General features: G+C 36.7%; 1 protein-coding gene across 7 annotated transcripts in view; it reads right to left on the bottom strand.

Annotated features, from left to right (window-relative positions):
* CHL1 (cell adhesion molecule L1 like) overlaps positions 1 to 24,161 on the bottom strand; it is a 214,138-nt gene that overhangs the window by 141,976 nt on the left and 48,001 nt on the right. For all 7 annotated transcript variants that reach the window (XM_050778560.1, XM_050778563.1, XM_050778558.1 and 4 more), the window contains exon 2: positions 22,782 to 22,861. The gene's annotated coding sequence lies outside the window, so the exon portion shown is untranslated. The remainder of the gene's footprint in view (positions 1 to 22,781; positions 22,862 to 24,161) is intronic.

Below are 24,161 nucleotides of genomic sequence, written 5' to 3'. Positions count from 1 at the left end.
TAGTGAAGAGAATCAATGAGAACCTGGCCTTACCTTTGAAATACACACACAGTTTAATTGGGTGTTAATGTTAAAATCGGTAAAGATAATGAGATATAATGTATAAGGTGATTTTACATCCTAAAAAAAGGAATTTTACAGATTTTGCTTTTGGTTTTAGTTTTTGACTAATAAAATAACATAAAATCAATAATCCTCACAATTTTAAGAGAACAGCTACTAGAAAACTTCTTAATACTAACATTTCAAAGGAAGTGAATGCAGTATTATGAAGTAAAATATAAATGTAAAATAGAGGAAAATGAATAATTCCACCTCACCCCCAAGGCCTCAATCACCTTATGGTGGTTAATTAGGATCTTATGCAGAGGAAGTTGCTACGAGGGCAAGGAAACAAATTCTCATTAAATTCTGTGCCCACAGGTCACCAGGGAAATGATGGTGAGACTCTTCAACTTAGCATAATTTTGAACAGAGATCTTGCTGCCAAGTAAAGCTGCTTAACAAAAATGGCATGGCTTATTTGTTTAATTTTTCAATAGGCATTTATTTAAATCCTATGGTGTACTGTGAAAAAGCACAAAGTAAATAGAGCGTAGGGTCCCTACTACTGTGAAACAGGAGATACATACAAGAAAAAAAAAAAACAGATAAATGCAAGATATGTCACCATAGATTCATCAACATAAAAAATAATAAGGACAAATTATGCAGGTAAATGTTATGGAGGTACTGACACATGATTTGTGATCAGCCAGCTTCCTGCAGACTTGATTCCCAGCATTTCAAGTAAGAGGAGGGTGAAATGATTTCCTGCACCCTCAAATAATTAGGAAATCTCTTCAGCTCTTATTAACTATTGTTGTAATATCACAACAACAAGTGTAAATAATTGCATCTTAAAGTGCCCTCCACTGAACTTTGGAAGTGCAGCATTGCTAATCTGGAGAACATCCATCCTCAACCACAATAAATTTAAGAATCTACAGTGTGCTAACATTGTTCAGGACAATGCCATTTGCTCTTGCTTTATTTACTCAAAATCAAATGCAAGTTTTATTTCATCTTTAACCCTTTGATGCAGGAAAACCACACAATCACTGTCAGACATATTGCAAAGTAAGCCTCTGTTCTGTTGCTAGCACCAAAGCTGGAGCTTCATGTTTTCACAGAAGAGAAACAGTGGCCACAGAGCAAACTTGTACCTCAGGAAAGGAGTCAGTTTGCTCATAATTTTTATCAATTCCAAAGAAACTTAAATCTAAGTAAGAACATCATGCCTGTTGTGCAACTAGAGCTTCAAAGTGAGTCCCTAGCCCCCTTCTAACCAGATTGTTTCCACTGAATCCTCCCCGTGTAGAAATTGTATAGCTTTCCTTGTTAAAGAAATGTCTCCATTCGTCGCTTGCTGGTACATCACTGTAGGTCCCCATCAGAGCCACTTGTAGGTCTAAAGGAACAGAGGCTTAAGATGAGCTGGCTGCTCCTGTTGTTGTCACAGCTATAGGACCAAGTCCTGAATAAGCTACCAAATCCTTCAAAGTGCGAGAAAGATGGATCCTTCTTCTGGTATATATGCTTAACCAAGGATACTGTACAACAAAGTTGGCCATGGTACTGACTTCACCACATTTTACAAATCTTCTGAGAGCTGCCCCCAATAATACCATCTGTCCCTAGTGGGTTAGCCACACAGATTAAGAACCACTGGCTTCAAAACCCCACCCATCCATTTCTTTCTCTCTGCATGGAATTGTTTGTTTATTAGATGGCTTGTTATTTTTGACGAAAGTTCAAAAGGTTTCCAGAATTTGAATACGGAGGAGAAATCTCTCCCATCCCAGAAGACTCCTAGGTTGTTTATCCCAATTTACTACTTCACTCTCCATTCCACTCCCACCTTACAAAAACCATTGAGTTTTTAAAACCTTGGAATTTCACCTTATTAAATTCCCTGCTTGACTGTAAATACAAATTCTGACATCTTCCACACATTCCCCACATCTCGCACCCATAGGTTTTTGAATGACTATGAAGATCACAGATCATTGTATAGAATTCTAGAAACATTTCAGGTGTAGACCTACTCCTTCTCTTTACATATCATCCCTCACTGAAACTGCAGAATCAGATCAAACAGGGTTAGAATTTCAGCTCAGGTTAGAATTTCAGGGTTTTTTTTGACTAAAACATTAGTGTGAACCTCAGTTTTTCACCTGTAAACTAAGAATAATAAGAAAGCACAATTCTTTGAGTTACAGTAATCAGTAAGTGATATGAAAATATTATCGCAAATGTTCATTGAGTGATATTATAGAAATGTTGTAGCAAATTTTATTGAACATTTAGTCTGTGCTCTAAGCACTTAACCAGTGTCCTCTGATTTAATCATATAACAACCTATCAGGCAAGTATTTCCATTTTATACATAAGGTAGCAAATAATGGAAGCAAGAATATGAACTTTAGCAGTTTGTCTCTGGAGCCCTCTCTCTTAGCTACTTGTTAATTAAATAATACATCCTATGAAAGTAAGAAATAAACACAGCACTTGGCACACAGCCAATATGCCTAGTAAATGGTTGTTGCATTAGCAGTAGTAGTGTGGGAGTACTAGTGCACATTAGACAGGTTTGATGTCCCAATGATATGATGTAACATCATTATTAGCAAATTTACAAACTTTGTTTTGTAAATTTTACTACTGCAGAGGGTTACTGCAGAAGGTTGTAGCTCTCCTGTAGTTCTTTCCTAGTGTTCAAAATAAAGGCCCTTCAAAGTGGTCTCTATGACTGACTAGGAAGCAATGACTGCAAAGGAATGTTTACACAGTGTTGTAGATGTCTAATTCACTAAGTACGCTGGTCTTTTATGCAAACAGTCCGTTGTGAAAGAGACAGAAGGTCATTGTTGTCCAGAATGACACATTTCTCCTACAACTCTAAGACTATTTCATTAATCAGATGTCCTTTGTTAAAAGACCAAGGATCTTTCATTCTAAGACTTAGATTTTGACTATTGACCTCTAGCTTCCTAAACATTTCCAAATTCTGAATATGTCAAAGACGGGAAGTGAGAATTTACTTCTTCAATCTTTGGGTTTGGAACACAGTAGGTCCACAATATGTATCTGTACCATGTACAAATGATACAGACCAGGGGTATTTTGTTAATTTGACAGTCCTCTGCTATTTCTTAAAGAGATGAATTCCCAGCAAGTATTCTCATTGTTGTTCCTTTAGAGTATGGCTTTCAAAACTAATTCTACCATTCATATATGTATATTAAAAGAAAAAAACAAAAACTACATAGTCCTATTCCTACTGAGTTCTTATTTCTACTGGAATGCAGAATAGGATATCTACAAGTTCTTCTTCAAAATGGGTCCCTAAGTGTAGGGAAGAAAGCAATAAAGGCAGGGGTTATGAACAATATCATTTACTGTGTGGGCTTGCTTTAAAAGTGCATAAAGAAATAATTTGTATCTCCTATTCATGTGACAGTGAGTTTAGTGTTATTTGAAGAGAGTACATAAAAAGGCTGCTTCAACTCATTTAACTACTAATTGGTTATCCTTACAGTAAAGTCTAAATGACAGAGTCAGAGCAAAGTACCCAAGGGATAAAGAAATGTCAAACAAAAAACTCCAAGGCATTTCTGCAAGTCTAAAACTGTGATAGTGCAGTCCATCAATATTATCTGTCTTAGATAAGCAGATCACTGGAAAGAAACACACAAGGAAAGGTCATTCTTTTAAAACCAACATTAGCATTTTGCACTACTACTATTTGGCACAGTACATGAATATATTCAAAAGGCATAGCTTATACAATTGTTTGTAGCTAAGAACAGTGCAAAAATATGTGGCATCATTAAAATCACTCTTCCAACATTCCCTAGGCCAATACAGATATGGTGAATGCTCTCTGAGTTCGAAGAGCTATAAAAATCTAAAACTAAGATATGCAAAAGCAAATACATGCATATATCAAAAATTTAATATAATTCATGTCTTTGGGAAAACTCACTCTACATCAATTATGTCAATAAATCAAAGCTAGATGCAGATGCAGATATAGAGATACACGAATGATTTGGAGCAGTGACAAATGCAAATGGAAATGAGGGACATTTTATGATGTCTTATGTACCACATCTCATCACTGTAAGTTTCCAGTAACAAATGAACATTTCATTTCCCTTACATTATTGTTTCTTAAAAGAAAAAATGACAAATAAGAAACATGTCACAAGGATACAAAGAAACAGTTGGCAAAATTCAGAACCATCAGGTACAAATGAGAAATTTTCAGTTAAATGTTCAGCAAGCCCTTGGCTTTTTTTTTTTTTTTTTTTTTTTTTTTTTTTTTTCCTGATTAATCTAAGAGCTGCAACTCTTAATGCACCTATATCACCCTGGGGATGAGATTGAATTAGCTCTTACAAATGGCAAGGAGTTCACTTAATAAATCACCAGCAGTCTCGGGGAACTTGAGTGGACAGAAGGTAGGGTCAATGAAGCGGCCTTGCCTGTGATGGAGCTTCAGTGCTGGCACATCTGGATTCCAGTTGAGTGCAACTGATTTAGCAGAGAAATCTTCAGAAGAATCTACTCTCCAAATTTCCCTCACTTTGCATAGCACTTGAAGTGGTCTTCATGTTTCAAGGCTATTCTGAATACTTTAGGGAAGGATCCTCTTGAAATAGCTAAACAAGTTCATTAGGAAGCTGTCATTAAGGATTAATACCTAATTGTAGTTCACCTGATAGTTGAATGGGACGAAGGAAACTCCAGAAACCCTAGCAGGGCCAAACTCACAGGTGTGTTTTGTTTAGTTTGCATTTGCACAGTGATGTCTTTGAAGGTTTGGATGAGCTCCCATGTCTTAAACATTATGAGTTTTAACATTAAAATGCTGATTTCTGTCCTTTCTTCCAAAACCTAGAAACTCTGACAAGACTAGTTCTGCTTTGGCACACAGCAAAATTCTTCCAGAGCTGAGTAGAGCTTTCCTGCTTTAAAACAGTCCTGTTTTTCAGTGCACCAGTCCTCACCACTCCCTGTTGTCTTATACCTCTCCTAATGCCTCATCCCTTAGCATTTAAATGTATGAACTCTGCCCTGTAAGTACTATGTAGATCTAGGCTGTGAATACACTCAAGCTGCTAAAATATTCTCAAACTCAATTATTGACTTAAGGAAGTTATTAAGAATATATGTTGTTCAGTTTCTTTCTACTGAAACATTGAAGATTGAATTATAATCAGTAGTAATTGTACTTCACAATTATCTTTTTACTCAAAATTATTTCTACTTATAAATACCAATAGAGGTTTTGGAGAGCTGGTTGCTAAGTCTGTGGCTTATGTTTCTATATACTCATTCTATCTTTGTGTTTCAAATCTGACAGTTATGTTAATAATCAAAGAGTCATATAGTTTTTAAAGCTGGAATGTTTCAATATCATTCAGCTCTAATTCATATATTTTACAAGTAAGATCTTAGCTCAACAAGTTTGTGACTTTTTGAGGCCAAACATGTAGTGAATATAAAATTTAAAGATGGAATATGATTTCTTAACCTCAGCCCAATGCTTAATTTTAGTAGCAACTGGCCTTATTTTCTTCCACGATGCTTCATAAGAGAAAAAATAATACTATTTTCTGAATTTGAGAAGGCTCCCTCTCCCTCCTTCCTTACTTTATTTTTCTCTTCTCCTCTTTCCTTCTTTCTTCCTTCCCTATCTTCTTCCCGCCCGCTCTTTATTTTTCTCTTCTTCCTTCTTTTTTTAAAAAGACCAAATACTTTACTTGGAGGTAAAAAAATAAATTAGTAAACATCATGCTAAACAGATCGGGGCTAGCTTCACTAAGTAATTTTTGTGTTACTTTGATTACACTTAGGTTACACAATCTTGGCTCTTCTTTTTGTGCAATGATCAAAGGTAAAACCATAGGGTGTGCCCTTCTGACTAGCTGAGAGGCAGAACTAGTGACTACAGCATTATTTTAAGGTTTCAGAGCATAGGGCATCATTCAGAAGAATCTCATTTATGTCTGCAAAAAATCAAGTAAAATTAATTTAATAAACAATAAATAAGGCAGACGGAATGACTTCTCAAACTGTCCAAAAAAAAAACAGGCTAATTTCTGACAATCTGATGGTTACAGAGCTGCTGACGCCTTGTGGAAAAGTCTGAGAAAAATAATTTCATTTAAAAACCATTTGGCTTCCTTAATCTTATTTGTTTCTTATTGCTCTCCTCCTTTATTTTATTAGTAATGAAATTTATAGGAAAATAAGAGTTTCTCCTTCCAAGGAAGGTTTTTATGTAGACTTTTTCTTTCCACCTTTAACTTCTAAGAGTAGCATTTTGAACAAATTTCCCAAACTACACCCCAGCTGTGTCAATTTTGTAGCTTTTTGAAATGATCTACCTGGGTCTTGTTTGGTAAGCTATGGTAGCCTGCAAGTGCCTGTGCTTGTATAAATCAGTTGTCATGCTGGTATTGGAATGTTATTTAGGACCTGGGAGTGAATCTTCCACCATGACATCATGATTGTCCAAACAAGGTTTGAATAAGACCCTTTTACCTTTGTAAATAATAAACCTACATGATAGCAAATTTTATGTATTAATAGATAGTGATCTCCAGTTGGCCAGTAATATGCAGTTGGCTTAAAATATGCAGTCAACATAATTATATTCTAATGTCTTGATACAGACTTACATTTTCCTTTAAGAATGTAAAGGAAGATGGCCATTTTTTGATATTTCAAACATTTTATTTATTTATTTGAGACAGAGTCTCACTCTGTCACCCAGGCTGGAGTGCAGTGGCACCATCTCAACTCACTACAACCTCTGCCTCCTGGGTTCAAGCAATTCTCTTGCCTCAGCCTCCTAACTGGGATTACAGGTGTGCATCACCACACCCAACCAATTTTGTATTTTTAGTAGAGACAGGGTTTCATCATGCTGCCCAGGCTGGTCTTGAACTCCTGATCTCAAGTGATCTGCCTGCCTTGGCCTCCTAGGGTGCTGGGATTGCAGGCATGTGTCACCATGCCCAGTTGATAGTTCAAAAATTTACTCATTACACTTTATTTCCAGTGTGTGGTGCACTGAGATTGTGTGCACTTTCAGTCTTGCTAAAATTTTAGAACACAGACAAAACACTAGAAAAGTAAGTTAAATGGGCCCCATGACCTGAAATTCTAATTCTGTAGGCCCAGCTTGGGATCCAAAAATCTGAATGTGCAATCACATTCCAAGTTAACCTTTTACTTATTATTCAATTGTTCATTTAATAAAATCATTGTAACAAATATAATAGCAGTGGTGGAAAAAAAAAAGAACCTGCTTTCATGAAGCCTTATAATACATAAATAAAAAGATATAAAATGCTTGGAAGTAATAAGAGCTATGAAAAAATAATAAAACAGGGTAAAGCAGATAGCAAGAAATGGTGGATGAGATAACAAGCAATAGGATATACAGGAAAGGCCTCCCTGATAAGATGATGCGGATAAGTGGCTCAAGGACCAAACTTTGAAGAAATGCTTTTTAAGAAACAGCCTAAGGAAAAATAAAATTGATGCCTAGCTTCTCAGCTTGAACTTGGGGTCAGACACTTCATATATTTTCAAATTTCTAGTTTCTCTTTGTGTTTAACAGTTTGTTCATATTTCTCTGCAATTCCTATCTCCTGCCCAACCCCCGTGATATCACACACATACACACACACACACGCATGCACACACACACACTACAGCTACACATACTTTTATTAGAAAGACATTTGCTGGCCAGGCATTGTGGCTCACGCCTGTAATACCAGCAATTTTGGAAGCTGAAACGGGCAGATCACTTGAGCCCAGGAGTTCAAAGCCAGCCTGAAACATGGTGAAATTCTATCTCTACAAAAGAATACATGCACGGTGGCATGTAGTCCCAGCTACCCAGGATGCTGAGGTGGGAGGACCACCTGAGCCCAGGAAATCGAGGCTGCAATAAGCCATGATAGAGCTACTGTACTCCAGCCTGGGTGACAAAGGGAGAACCTGTCTTGGAAAAGAAAAAAGATGTTGGTATACGTTTAAAATAAAGGTGTGTGAAAACTGTAGTTCCTTCTTTTTATTAAAAAAAAAAAAGAAAAAAAAATGACTTAGTTAATAACAATGTGATGAAATTGCTAAAAAGTTAGTAACCTTAGGGTACAGATAAAGAAGTATGATATCTAGAACAAGAGCTGCAATTGTCTCACTTTCTTCATTTGTCTCACTGAAGCAACACCTGGAAAACCGTATCCAAGTGTAGGTGCTTCTATTTAAAACTGATTCTGACAAGCTGAGCTTATTCAAAGGCAAGGTCTGAAGATGGAAGAAGAGACAGACATTATCTCATGGATGGAAAAATTGAAGGAGCTGGAAATGTTTTCTCGAAGAAAAAATGACTCAAGTGAGACATCATATCTATCTTCAAACATGTGAAGGTCATAGAACAGGGTTTCGATTTTAATTCCTGTAGTTTCACAGGGAAGAACTGGGGAAGACAAATGAAAATTCTTGAGAGAGAGATTTGAGGCTCCTACAAACATAACTCCATGCTTGGACTTGGAAGCCCCAAGAGGCAGACACTTTATTAAAGATGTGGAAGTAGACGTTGGCGACAGATTGCAATGGCAACACCCTTCAATACCCCTAAGAGTGGTTGAAGTGAAGGACATCCAAGGTCTTGTTGACTAAAACAACCTATAACACATGACTCATAATTCTATGATTCATAATAATGTGATTGATGTCCCCATGAAACAATATTCTTTCTTAATCTGAGAGGCCTTTCAAACCAGAAGTCATGTTGCTTCTGCCTGGACAGCCAGCCATGGGGTAGCAAGTGAACATTTTAAATTGATGCAGTTGGACTCCATCTCAAAAAAAAAAAGGGGACCCTGCAGGTGTTTTCAAGGTTTGCTCCCTCCTTTTGAGGCTGTCCTCTTTCAGTCTTCCTGTATCACCTCCCATGTGGCCCCACAGTTATGTAAACACATCCAATCCTTAAAACATGCTGCCTCTTCCAGAGCCATTCAAGCTGCAATCTCCAGATTCCATCCTTTCCATCAAGATGAGACAATGTTAACAAAACAAATAAATTCAATGATTTCTTCACCTATTTAAGTGACATGATTATGATTTTTTTCTATCTGTGCACTACTTGCACTTATTTTTAATTGACTTACTTTTCTATTTAAATTAAAATATCTTAATATGTTCTCCACTGCTATAAATGGGAAATCAACACTACTTTACATGAAAAATACATGAATTGAAATAAAAACAATTTTAAATAGACCTGTGGCCAGCTGCATCTCTGATTTTGAGGTTTGCTGTCTCTTTATCTAAAAGAGAGCCGGACCCAGTGGCTCACACTTGTAATCCCAGCACTTTGGGAGGCCGAGGCAGTGGATCACCTGAGGTTAGGAATTTGAGACCAGCCTGGCTAACATGGTGAAACCCCATCTGTACTAAAAATGCAAAATTAGCCAGGCGTGGTGGCACGCGCTGTAATCCCAGCTACTCGGGAGGCAGGAGAATTGCTTGAACCCGGGAGGTGGAGGTTGCAGTGAGCCGAGATGGTGCCACTGCACTCCAGCCTGGACTACAGAGAGAGACTCTGTCGAAGAAGAAGGAGAAGGACAAGGAGAAGGAGAAGGAGAAGGAGAGAGATGAGATGGTGTTAAAAATTAGTTATAAAATCATGATAGTACAAAGCCAGCCTTTGACTCTACCTGAAATATTGAAAGAATTAAGGGAAAGATAACTAAAGATTAAAAAAAAAATTGCTTTATATGAGTCTATATTTCATTATACCTTAGGTTACCTATGATCATTTGATATCCCTTCAATATTATCTATCCCATAATCTGAGATATACTGAACTAAGAAAAGCTAATGCCTCTATATTTGAGGTGACATGAAGCCATACCCACTAAAGATACACAGGTGGACAAAACTTTAAGGAATAACTAATTAGAGAATACGAGACACCATGGAAAATCCAAGGAGGAGGTATCTTTAATCACTTACATATTAGGTACCCCCCTTGAATGGGAATTTCCATGGAAAGGCAAGCACAGAAATACACAGACTTGTGTCTTTGCTCCTAAGCAGCCCCCTTTTGCCCAGCTCCCAGGGCTGGTAAAATAACATTGTCCGATTCAAATCATGCCGTCACTCAGTCATCCAAAGAATATATTTAGTAACTACTGCATGCTAAGCATGCTCCCAGGCACTACAAATTCAACACCAAAAAGATACATATGAATCCTCCCCTCATTCCCAAATTTTCATGGGAATTTTGTGGGCCAGGATGACTAATACAATACCCTAAGCCATGGTTTCTCAACCTCAGCATGATTGGCATTTGGGGCAAGATAGTTCTTTTTTTGCATTCAGCTGTACTGAGTGTTGCAGAACATGTAACAGCATCTTTGGCCTCTGCTGTAGTGGCATCTTTGGCCTCAACTGACCAGGTGCAAGTCTCTCCCTCATTAGTGCTGACAGCCAAAAAATATTTCCAAATGTTACCAAATGCTCCTGAAAGGCAAAATCACTCCTGGTTGAAAACCACTACTCTAAGGTCTTCTTCTCTGGTCCAAACCAGAGGTGCTGAGTTGTACAACTCTAGATAATTATATTTATATTTATTCTAAGTTAAGTTACCACTTAGAGTGGTGCAATAGCTGTACATCACTCAAAAGGAGGAACTCTGCTTTACCATGCTATAAGTAAAACTTGTATGCTATGGTAATATACAATAATTTGGAGATTTCATGAAGTGCCAGAATATAGACTACCTATCATAGTTGTATTATATTTTAAAATTTCATTTATCAGTATTGTTTCACTTTCATGTTTCGTCTCTTTGTCAGGTACACTTATGGATACACAGAGGTATGAAACCTCCTTACTTTGCTTAGAATATCTTTAGCTCTAAGCAGAACTTAAAGTGAAGAAGTAAAGGCATTATTGATGGGTGCTGTAGATAATTATAGGTAACTCACTATTCTTTGGGGAATGGGAACATGAATCCCAGGAGTTTTGGAAAGTTGAAAGTGTGGAAGTATGCAAGGTAAGAGATACCCTGAATCCACAGACACCTTCCTTTTAGATAGTGCAACAGACAGATGGTTCACAACCCTAGTTGTCTTACAGGACCATGGGTAGACATTAAAGAGAGCAACTACCACAACAAACGAAACAGCTACCTGGGCTCCACCCACTGAGTTAGAGTATCTGTCCAGGGATCCTTAGATTTAAAATATGCCACGGGCAATGGTTATAGGCAGTCAAAGGTGAGAACTACTGTTCTAGGTTGTCAAGAAATACTAGGAAAAAAAGCTATGCAAGAAAATAAAGCTTGAAGTACACATATGATCCATTTATCTTTATATTTTTCAGATTTTAGATACCAACCTGCTTCCATTGAGCACAGACACTTGCCCAAATTAGAATAAAAATCCTTAGCATTTAGACTTTTTCCCACACATACAGCAGTCCAGTTTAGTGTATATGTATGTATACACACACACACACACACACACACACACACACGAAGACACCACCAGTTTTCAAGCAAAAGGTTGTCAACAGTGCCTATCTGTGCCTCTCTGTGACTAGAAGTTACTGAATTCTAAGTTATTTGAATGATCTCTAATTGTAAGTCAATACAGCGTAGAAATCATAATCACTTAAAATGTCTGGAAAGGTTTTAATGATCACATGAAACTCTAAGAAATCTTCCCTGTTGCCTTTGAATCCTAGCAGCTGGGACTCCAGTCATTTCAGTGGATTAAAAAAGAGACTTTTTAACTACAAACAACTGACTAACAGCATAACAACTCTAGCTCAAAACACCCTTTTGCCAGAATGCAACCACTTTTTGAGACTATAATTATATTAGGAAACCAGTGAGCAGGTTAATAATGAAAGGGTATATGAATAACATTCTGAAAGGAAAATTAATCTTTCAAGTCTTGAATTCAAATACAAATTCATGCAGTAGAAATGAGCCCCAAAATTCAGAACAATTGTAGCTAGAGTTGGAGATAGGCAAATCTTGGCATCTGAGGAAAGGGTAGGGACAATAGGAAATACAATTTTGGCTTTTTTGCACGATGGTAGGATTTGAATGCATCCCTTCAAAAATTCAAGTGTTGAAAGTTAATGGTCAATTTAATAATATTAACTGGTGGGCCTTTAAGAGGTGAGTAGGTCAAAAGGGCTCCTCCCTCATGAATGGGATTAAGGCCCTCATAAAGGCCTTATAAGAGTCTTCATGCAGGATTTAGTTAGCTTGCCTTTCCACTTTTCACCATGTGAGGCATGGCTATCTCCACTCTGAAGGAAACATCACGAAGGCCCTCACAAGGTGCTGATGCCTTGATGTTGCACTTCCCAACCTCCAGAACTGTGAGACATAAATTTCTGTTATCCACAAGATATCCAGTCTGTGGTATTCTATTATAGCAGCACAAAAGGACTAAGCCACGCAGCTTATAGGCCCTGCATAGTCTGATGTCTGCTGCCCTGACAGTCATCTCATCATCAGCTCCCTGTGCCCCAGCTAAAAAGCCTATCTTCAAGACACTAGAAAATACCTAGCCCTTTCTCAAATCATACCTTGGAACTATACTTCTCCCAGCTTCAATGAGTATCAGCCCATTTTACCTCCTTAGAGAGGCCATGTCACTAGCTTGGGCAGAGATACTTGAAAGTTACCATAGCAGGTTGGTTTCCCTGGGAAGAAGAGTCTTGTTTATTAGTGAGGGATGTGAGATCAATTTTTGGGAAGGGGGTACCCTACAGGGTGTTCTGAAGCAGGAATGATTCTAAGAGTTATCCTGAGCTGAGCTGATGATGTTGGGCCTTTATAGGCATTAGATGTGGGCTTCCCTGGAAAGGGGACATGACATTGTACAAAGGAGTACTCTCTTCCACTGAGGCAATCCCTAAAACAGAGCTGACATGTAAGTGCAAGCTACTGGACACACCCCAGCAGCTGGGGAAGCATCTGGTTCTCAAAGGTCGGTCTGAGCAGAGAACCAGGAGGTCACCAATTTGGCTTTAGCTCATTGTCCCTCCATTTGTGCATTTGTGAAATGGAGATAGTACCATCAAGTTCGAAAGATATATCATATCTAACATGATGGCTAGCTCAGTGTAAGTTCTCAGTAAATATTAAATTTGTGTCCTTTTCCAGTCTATTCAGGAAAGAACACAGATGCAATTTTAAATCAGGAGCACTTTTAGAAAAGTGTTACTTCTTTTCTCTTTTTATCCATTTATTGCCCAATATTTACTGAGAACCTAGTAGGTGGTAGAGGTTTTCTAATAGCTGAAGAAAGAATGCTGCAAGTTTTTGTTCAAATAGAGCTTACATGGCCGGGCGCGGTGGCTCAAGCCTGTAATCCCAGCACTTTGGGAGGCCGAGACGGGCGGATCACGAGGTCAGGAGATCGAGACCATCCTGGCTAACACGGTGAAACCCCGTCTCTACTAAAAAATACAAAAAACTAGCCGGGCGCGGTGGCGGGCACCTGTAGTCCCAACTACTCGGGAGGCTGAGGCAGGAGAATGGCGTGAACCCGGGAGGCGGAGCTTGCAGTGAGCTGAGATCCGGCCACTGCACTCCAGCCTGGGCGGCAGAGCGAGACTCCGTCTCAAAAAAAAAAAAAACAAAAAAAAAAAAAAAAAAAAAAAAAACAAATAGAGCTTACATTTTAGTAATTGGGAGAAAGAAAATAAACATATAAATAAATAAGTAATAAGATACTGTTGTGAGTAATACGTGTTAACTTGAAGAACAAAGAAATGTGTCTTTTAAGATGTTGTATTGTTGGATTATATTAGTGGGTCACAGGAACCCAAATCAAACTAAACTAACTTAAGTTATGGAACTGTATTGACCCACATGGAAAAACTACAGAAAAGGCAGAGAAGGAACCAACTACCAGGACCCCTGGATCCAGAAACCCAAACATCTCTGCTTATTCTTGTTTCTTTCTTGCTTATGTACTGGTATAGTTATCTGATACCAGCTCTGTTACTTCAGCATCAATTCAATAAATCCTTAGGGAAGAACTCTAAACAACCTAACTTACATTAACTGTCCCATCCTCTACAACTATGGTGCTAAGGGAGCATAATTGGTTCATAGTGAGATATGTCACGGCCATGGCTAGGGCAATAAAAGTATTGTTAATACTAATATTGAGCTTTTACCATGTATAAAATGTAGTACAATTAGAGAAATGTGTCTATTAAAAATAAACTCTGTAAGTACTACCATCTCCTCTTTACTGATGAGAAATTAAGGCTCATAAAGATTAAGTAGCTTGCAAAAGCACACATTATTAGTAAGTATGGAAGGTCAAATTCAAGCCCACTTAAATCACCTCTCCAAAGCACATGTTCCTAACTACTAGGTAATTAGACCATGCTACGTTGATTTCTATACTGTTATATTATAGTAACTATAATTATTTAATTACCTTAATTAATCCATGCTAATCAGTCTTCCACCCAAAATGAAAGCATGATAATTGGACATTCACTGATGAAAAGCATATCTATACATAGGCTAACAAAATGGGAAGTATTATAAGAAACAAATGGAAGGGTAAATCAAAATAAAATACCATTGAATGCTATAATCATTGAGGACAATCAGACCATGAGGCATTTAACCAGATTTAATTCATGTCAGTACTCTTTCATTCGGTTGGGTAGGTTCTGTCTTACCTTGGAAAATCAGTAAGGCAATGCAAAATAAGAAGTTAGAAGATATGAGATATGAGATCTAATTTTCACTCGATAAATATACAATCAAACTTGAATAAGTCAATGGCCCAGTTTTCTAACCTGTAACGTAAGGACAATAGCACCTGGGCTGCCTATTTAATATATTCAATATGTGTTTCCTAAGGTAAAAATGAAGATAAATATGAAAGCACTTAAGAGTACTTATTATACAAAACATAAGAGTGAGGTTGTAAAATACCAAAATAGAAATATATATATATAATATATATATAAAATGTATATATTAAAAATATATGTAATATCTATAATATATATAAAATATATATATCTGGATACTTTCTTAAATCTGTGGCTCTACAAAGAAAGATTAAATGTTTACCATAAATATAATCAAAAGCAGGCTTTGCATAGCTAAAGCAATAGTAATTTAAATAAAACATAAATAGAGTCAAGAAGAGGCTCCAATCAAACTAAATATTTTTATGTTTAAATAAGTAACAAGGTGTTAAAAATAGTTTTCCTTTTCTAGATTTAGAAATGTAATAAAATGTTACTTCAGTCACAAGAATCTTCAAAATGTTATTTTATATTTTATAAGAAACAAGCAACAAAATTTTCTGGTGGTCTCTAAGATTGTGGTTGTTGGAAAGTTTAACCTTATGGTTGGGTTATTATCATTTGATTTTGCAGTCCTTGTATTTCAATTTCCAACTCAGCTGGCTATATTTAGTTGAAAAACTGAATTTGTTTTAAACAGGACTGTAAAAATGTGACAATTACAAAAAGAATGATTTGAGAAACCAACCATAATGGGAAATTAAACTTCCCACTGAAACAATTTAAAGGCTTTTTAGCAGAAGAAATATGTGCTATAAAATTTAATCTAAGATAATAGAAACTTCTAAGTGTGGATTAAAGAAATATAAGTAAAATTGCTAAAGGGTGGAATTATGCCTCTTTTAAAAAGTCTGTTTTCCAAAAACAACACTTTTTCTAACTTTCCAGGATATAGGCTTCCCATGATATCTAGACTGAAATTTCCAGCTTTACATTTGCTTGGAAAATCGTGGAAATGTAGAGCTGGAAGAAATCTTGAAAGCATTTAATCCAACATCCCTCATTTTACCTCATTTTAAAGAAATGTGAAGTTGAAACTCAAAGAGATAAAATGGTTTGCCTAAAATGACATTGCAAATCAACCCTATGATGATGACATTGATAACAAACATTACTTGAGATGATTATTATCTGAGATAAGGATTATGAGTCCACTTTACAGATTAGCAGCCTCAGGTTCAGAGAGGTTGACTAGTTTGTCCAACTCTTCAACCAAAAAGTTACTGAGTTAAAGTTGGAACTCAGATTTTTCTGGACCTAAAATCCATTCTCAGTAAATTATCTACAGCACTGTCTGTACTCTGTCTGATAGGTGGACTAATTTTTCACCTCCCCAGCACAGATGGATTCCACATCTATTTCAAGAAAAATGAAAGCATTCTACTAAAGTTCCCAATCAAATGGATCATTCTAGTGTTACTTTCTGATTTAGTTTACTTCTCATCTCTGATCAGGCATTTGTTGCTCAGAGAAGCCTTCTCTGACCACCACAGGTCAAATCACCATGTTGTAGCACTTATTAGAGCAGCAATTTTACATTTGTTTGCATTATAACTTGAATAACATGTCTGCTTTATAAGAATATAAGCTTCGAGAGGTTAAGAACTGTGTCTCTCTTTGTTTGCTACTGTCTCTTCAACCCTGTGGCTCTTAACAGCCACACAAAAACAATTGTTAAATAAATGCCTTTGAAAATGCTTAATTCCTACAAACTAATAAGGCACCCTATAATTAGACAACTAGAAAGACATTTCATGAGACGATTACTTTCATTTTCACTGTCATTTTACACATGGCACAGGTTTAGAATGTCATAAAATATACAAAGCAAAATCATAGGAGAATATAATGTATAGGAACTGAAAGAGATCAGAACATGTCACCCCAAAATACACCACTTTGGCATAAGGTTTACTTTGAGCTGAAGGCAGTCAGGAACAGCAAATACCGAAAGAGCTCTTTGCCTCCCCACTATATGCCTAAAAGGAGGACATGCATTTCCTTTTGTGAGGGTCTTCCCCTTCCCACTGCTGTACCAGGAGGACAATCACTATCACTGGAGATAGAAACTCAGTACTGAGACGGATCTGCACAGACAAATCTTACTAAAAATAACCCTAATCTTCCACTAGTTTTGCCCATATACTTAACTTCCCACAATTAACTGCTCCTAGAAGCCTAAATCTCTTTTCCTTTGTCTTGTCACTTCTACACAATTTATCACCCTTAGTTAAAATGATATACAAACCTGGTCTAATTGCTTTTTTGAGTTTTTCACTTATTTACTATGACATCCTCTCTGCATGTAAAAATTAAATTACTAACATCAAATAAAATTTGTGGCTTGTAATCCTAGCAATTTGGGAGGCTGAGGCAGGAGAATTGCTTGCGCTCAGGATTTCAAGACCAGCCTGGGCAACATAGTGTGACCCCATTTCTATGGATATAAAAACTTAGCCAGGTATGGTGATGCATGCCTGTAGTCCCAGCTGCTCAAGAGGCTGAGGCAAGAGAATCATCTGAGCCTGGGAGATTAAGGCTGAAATGAGCTATGACTGCACCGCTACACTCCAACCTGGGTGACAGAGTGAGACTTGTCTCAAAAAAAAAAATATGTTTTTTTCTCCTATCAGTCTGTCTTTTGTTAGTTTAATTCACAGGACCCAGGTACAGATTCTAGAAGAATAGAGAAACAGGACTTTTTCCTCCCCATATAATATTCATACACAGTTAGGGAGCCAGCTATACTCACAATATGTACTGAAACAACAAAAATTACATAAGGCTTGATAAAACTGGTTAACAGGAAGTTAACAATTAGTATGTTAGCGTGGACTAAAGTCTGTGACCAACTTAAATTCAATAGGCAATAGTCTCTCAAATATACAATTATTTACCTGCTGTTTGCAGTTGTGAAGAGAATCTTAATGTATGCATTTGAAGGGCTACAAATAAAGGGAAGCAACTGCAGCAAAAGGCCCTGCCTAATAATGTCTGTTTGCAAATAAGTTACTTAAGCCAATAGTGCCAGTTTCTCACTCTTTCAAGGGTAGAACTCAAACATGCCATAATAAAATTCATTTTCATTTTTCGAATAATGCATGCTCTCCTTAAAAAGGTAGATTATATTGCACAGGGTTCCTAGTGAGCTTTGATATGTTTCTTCTTCTTTTTTCCCCCTTCTCTCTGATTTTTTCCCTCCTTTAGGGTGGGGATGTTGTGGTAAGTGTGAAGTCACTAATCTTTGATCTTTGTGCATGAGGCTTCCTTCCACTGCAAATCAATTATGACAGACTAAATTAGCCTTTGATCGGAGGCTCTGATTTACTTTTTAATTCCCTGCTTCATCACTAGGATCTGAGATGTGTCTGCTCTTTGCCCTCCGCAGTTGTGTTGGTGATAATAGTGATATATTTCACTGATTTCCTTTCCAAGGCCTTAAATATCTGCACACGTGTGCAGTCCAATAAAATCCACTGTTTAGAAGAGATGTCTGTGATTTGTGTCAATGTCTTACATGATATTTTTCTCCAACAAGAATTGCCTTAGGGCAAAAGTAGCATTTTCTTGAGGAAACACAATTTTCTCCTTTCATTGGATTTTGCTCTAAGTTATTTGTTTGGTTGTGCTACATATTTTCATGGACGTTTTATATGTGCAGTCTGTCATGTTGCTACTCGAACAGTCCTTTTAAATGTCAATATAAGATTAAAAGTGTCTGCTTATTAAAGAGATCACCCAAGTTTTGCTGAGTTTCAGTATCTTTTATTCTTTAATAATTTAATGGTCATTATGGTCAGTCTTTTATCTGCAATGCAATAGCAACTGAGCAACTGTTTTCTTTTTGATGAAATGAATCTGCCTTCTAAATTTGCAAAGAAAGAAAAAAATTAACTTAAAAAAAGGCTATGAAGACTGAGCTTGAGCCTATTAAAACCTTACAAACAAAAACAAAGAGGGACAGAGGAAACTTTTGGAAGTAATAAATACATGTATTACCTTCACTGCCGTGACAGTCTCATGAGTCCTTGGAAATGTCCAAACTCAGCAAATTGTACACATTAAATATGTCCTTTGTGTATCAGTTATACCTCAATAAAATTATTAATAAAAACCAATAGGCTGACAGTAACAACAAAAACCTGCAAAATGATCACAGGCCTATGCTTTAAAATGTAATTCTTCATATAGTACTCATTCTATAATCTTTTGATTTTGAGATGTAATTTTCCTAGTGACTTAAAATCTACCTGTAGCATTATAATGAAATATTTGTATACCTCAGCTTCCCTTTGGAGAACTTACTGAATTTCATGCCTTGGAAATTACATTTATTTGTGGACGTGATTTGAGTAAAAGCAACTTCAATGAGACTCCAGTTGAAACAAATGTATTTTTGGCACCTCAATACCAAAATTATGTATGCAATTTGGAGGTAATCCAAAGAACAGCCGAGAGAGGATGAAGGGAATGGGGTGTTTGGTTAAGGAAGAAATGTGAGGCTTCTGACTGTCCCCAGAGTGGGTGAACAACAATAAAGGAACATAACAGCCCATAAATATTTAAAAGGTATAAACATCAAATATGGATAGGAATGATTAATTCTGGGACAAGGGCATGGAACTAGTTCGGATGCACTCATATCCTCGTATCAGGGGAAAGAAAAATAAAAAGGATATGGGTTAGCATCATTGTTGAGGAGCATAAAACTTTGATTATTTATGCACAATGTTCTAGCATCCAGTGGAATCTTTTATCATCTCTGAATGCATCTGAAGGGATGTTGAAAATCTATGTGTATTTATTTAACAGAGGTGAACTTCCTGACCAGGGTCCCACTTGCTAGGTGGGGTCATCAGAGATCTGAAAGTTAAGGGAACATTAAGACTCATCAGTAACCATGTTTAAGTGTTAATGGAAACTCTTAGCAAGACTGCCAAGATAACAGGATCCAGAGAGGCAATCTCAGAACTTCTCAGTACAGAAAGTGTCTAAGAAGTGATCTATCAGGAAAATCTTTCCCTCCTTCTCTTCCTCTCTTCCTCTTTCTCCCTACCTCTACACTTACAAAGCATCTAATACGCCCCAGGTTGTGTTCTCACAGGTAATGATGCAAATAAAAATTTAACTTGCCCTCAAAGATATGTTCACAAGACCATTGTGTAAATAATTAATTTCAACTGAGTGTGAAGCATGTAAATAGAGCTGGAAGGAGGCAGAGGTAAAATTAGTCAAGCGAATTGCATTTGTGCAGAACGTGCAGTTCATTGTCCAGAGAACGTTTAAAAAGGAGGATTTGGTTAATCGTGTCCTCCTCAGGGTATAGGAGCCAAACCCTGGTGTAACTAAGCATTTGAGTGGTCTCTGACAGTAGATTTGTGTATCACTGGAAAATAATCAATATCTTTATAAAAACTTCACAGACCACCAAGAGAAGGCAGCTATAACGTCTCATAGAATAGAACTTTACTAAGACTTAAATGAAAATACTATTCTCTCTTCTCTACTCTCTTTATGTCTTTGACATAAAATAAGTCATCCAAATCCATAAATCAGTATGAGATGCAGTATGTAGAGATAAGTACCATCAAGCAGTCTCAGCACATGTTTTATCATGATCTTCTGCAGCAAAAATGTAGTCTCTGCCATTCAACTATTTAAGCCTTCTGTTAAGATGCATGGATAACGTCACCTTTGAATAAATTATACATAGGTAGAGCAATAATTGAAATGTATATATAAATCTGTATTCATCTGATAGGCACAAACTCAATCTCATAAGATTTCTAACAGTTAAACTGCTTATTGTGCCCTAAGTTCAGATAAATTTGGGTGTTGAAACACATAAAAACAAAATTAGCATTCACATATTGTAATCTAATCAGAGCTTGAAGAGTATTTTACTCCATTGTTTTTAAATTCTTGAGAGGCTGGGTATTGTGGGAGGAAATTTCCAAAAGAGAGATTCTCAAAAGAAAATTGAAGATTAGGTAAATGCCTGTTCGTGTGTGGGTGTGGGTGTGGGTGTTTTATGACTATGATTCCACAAACCCTTCCTGAAACCTGATTGCTGATTTCCCTAGCACAATGAAAACTGATAGTAAGGGAACTTATTTTGTTGAATTAAATAATGATTTCATCAATCACCACGAGGAACACAAGAAATAAACATAATTCAATAAAATACAGGAAAGAATGCAGGGCTTTGAGCAAGAAGGGTGTTTTACAGGTTACCATCCATTTTCATGATGTCAAGAGACACAATTATTAATACATCATCATGACACAACCACAATTACGGTTCCTCACGGTAGTATGAAAATCTCTTTTTTAAAATTTAATACCCTGGGTATTATATTTTGTTCATTACTATCTCAGAAGATTTACCTATGTTTCTTATGAACTAGAAATTCATATAAAGTGAAATCATAAAAGGGTTTTCATGGAATAAATGTATCCCATACAATCATCATCAAAGGAACCGATTAATCAGATTTTGGGAAGAGTTTCCTCTAACGATATTAGAATATACTTCAAACCATTTTTAATGTTACAAGAGACTTGAAGATGCCCTGTGGTGAGAAAGCCTGTATGGAGAACCCCTTTGGGGAAAGTCCCAAAGCGAAGATCTAAAAATAGTGGAGAGCAAAACCACTCCAGTGGATGAGAGAAGAGAGCAAATGTTTTTCAAAGCACACAGTTTCCTCATAGACTGATTCTTGGTATAGCCTCCATTCATTTAGAAGACCACTGGGGGTTACTGGGAACCAGGTATGCTAACAATGACTCATAAAGTCAAGATGCTCTATCTCTTTCCACATTGTCTTCATTATTTTATATTTGTATTAAGGTCTCATTTGCAACAAATGCATAGAAAAAAATTGTTCATGCACCAAGTAACATCTTAATTCTTCTGGAGTGCATATTCTCTTAGTGACATAATGTGCTCTTGAGAAAGTAAGAAAATCACTCTTTCATCTTTGAGAAAAAAAAATTACTACTCATTTTTGTTTTACCTCCAATCATTTTGTCTTCAAAAACTAGTTGTGATACTAATTATTGGCACTTACTGAACCAAACACAATGGTATGGACCAAACCCAGTGCTAATATGCATTATCATAATAATCTAATTTAAGCTGCACCTGTAGGCGGTTACAACTATTATTCCAGTTTTATGGTTCATAACATGGATCATAAAAATAGCTAAATAACTTAACTAGAACTACATCACTCTGTGTTTGGCCCTCCCTCCAACGTGGACTTTTCTCATTGTTCCAAACTCTTTGAAATTAGTTATAATTCAGGTTAGTGTTGCACAAAGAATTTGAAAAAACTCCAATCAAGGACTCAGGTCAGATTTCAAATGGATTCAAATTCAAGGAACAGTGACTGAAGCTGAAAGTCGTTCAGACTCTGAAGCATGAGCTCTGTTTACCCCCTGAAAATACAGGTTTTCTCATTGAAACTTCAAGCCTCCTTAGAAGTGAACCTTCTCAAATCCCAGTGACGAAACTATTTTTCTATTAAAAATTACATTTTGATAAATATTATACATATTCCACTTTCGACTATGCTAACAGGTCAGCCAACAAGAAAAACAACTTTAAGGTAAGGGTTTTGCTCTTTCAAAAATAAGCCAGCAATTTAATGGAACTCAAAAAACAAAAAAACCTTCACTGTACGATACATCTGGTCCATCTCTACGCTAAGAATGTAGTGAAGACGTAAGTTCTGCAACGTCTCCTTGTCTTTATTCTGTGTGACTCCTGCACTGTGTACTGCAATAATTAAATACAATCAAAAATGCGTAAAACAACTGATTAAGGAAAATACTCTTACCCGTAAATTAAGTTCCCCTTAGTTCCACTGTGATTTGTTTGCAGTGTGAAGACAGGATTATGGTTTGCAGTTTACAGGACCTAGGGATAGATTAGAAAGTTGTAATTTTGGAAATAATTATCATTTAAGGAGTCACTTTTAAATTAATTTTTACGTTTTCTCTTTAAAAAAACAGATTTAATTTTTCTTTCTCCCCACACCCCTCAAAATTTCCACTCAAATACCTAAGCAATAGTATTACTGTGTTGCTAAAAAATGGGTCCTGTGAATTTCTGTCAAGGAACAAAAGAAGCAGAGAGGGCAGGCATGCAAAAGGCAGCCACATAATTACACTTCTTATTGAAAACATTATCGATGTGTCTTCTGTCATGAATTCACGTATTTTGCAACAGACCACAATTGTAAGTATTTCTACAAAGCAGTTCTCCTGACCTGTTTGGCACAATAGCTACTTGCATCTGTCTGATGCTGTGACTAATCTGTCAAAACAAAATGATATAGACCATAACGAGGAGAGCTTTGTCAGGAAGCATTCAAAGATCAGACCTCTGAACTAAAGAGTGAATATAAGCCTTCAACTCAAGAGGTCATCTCTCACCCTGGTTTGCCAAGCCGCCTATCTCTTAAAACAACAACATGTGAAATGAGGGGACTGATTCAACCAATATATCCAATCCTTTTACTGTTCATTCCCAGGTGTCTCAAGGATTGGCTCCCAATCTCAAAAAGATTGCTTAAGCTTGTTTTTGAATGCCATCCCATGAACACGCTTTTTAAAAACTAGATTTTCTATTAGGCATCAGAACAATCGGAATAAGTCAACATTTTTTTTTTTGCATACCAGCTGTCATAATTTAATGACTGAACATCATTTAGAAGAGCTAAATTCCATGTAATAATTCTGACTCATTCTGGTAGAAGTTACGGATTAAGGAGATTTATAAAACTACATCTTTGGCCCTAAGAAAAGGAAGATGGCTGAAAAATTCAAACAACTCATTTCCACTCTGTGTATTATTTGACAATCTCTTTGGCCTTATTCCAAAAGCTGTTGCCAAGAAGTTATAAACAGATTGCAATGCCTCCGGAGAGAACCTCACACCAATACACTGAGAAGAATTCCACCCTGGCAAGTATAAGAAAAGTCATCACTGCTTTCCAGTTGACCAAGTGACACACTGCACAGACTGTGCCCTTAATACTTTTGTTTAGTAACCTCATTTCAGCCCCATAAGGCCTACTTCTGACACCATTATTATTACAAACAGAAATGTTTATGGATGACTAACCATGCACGAAACTGCGTTTAATATGGCTTCTAACCAATGGGTCCATGGTACACATTGTTTTAATATAATTGTGTTCACTGACTTCTGCAGG

This window comes from Macaca thibetana, chromosome 2 (genome assembly GCF_024542745.1).
Source record: "Macaca thibetana thibetana isolate TM-01 chromosome 2, ASM2454274v1, whole genome shotgun sequence".
Classification (NCBI taxonomy): domain Eukaryota; kingdom Metazoa; phylum Chordata; class Mammalia; order Primates; family Cercopithecidae; genus Macaca; species Macaca thibetana.
Note: the sequence above shows the minus strand (reverse complement) of the source record. Positions and strands in the feature narration are given on the sequence as shown.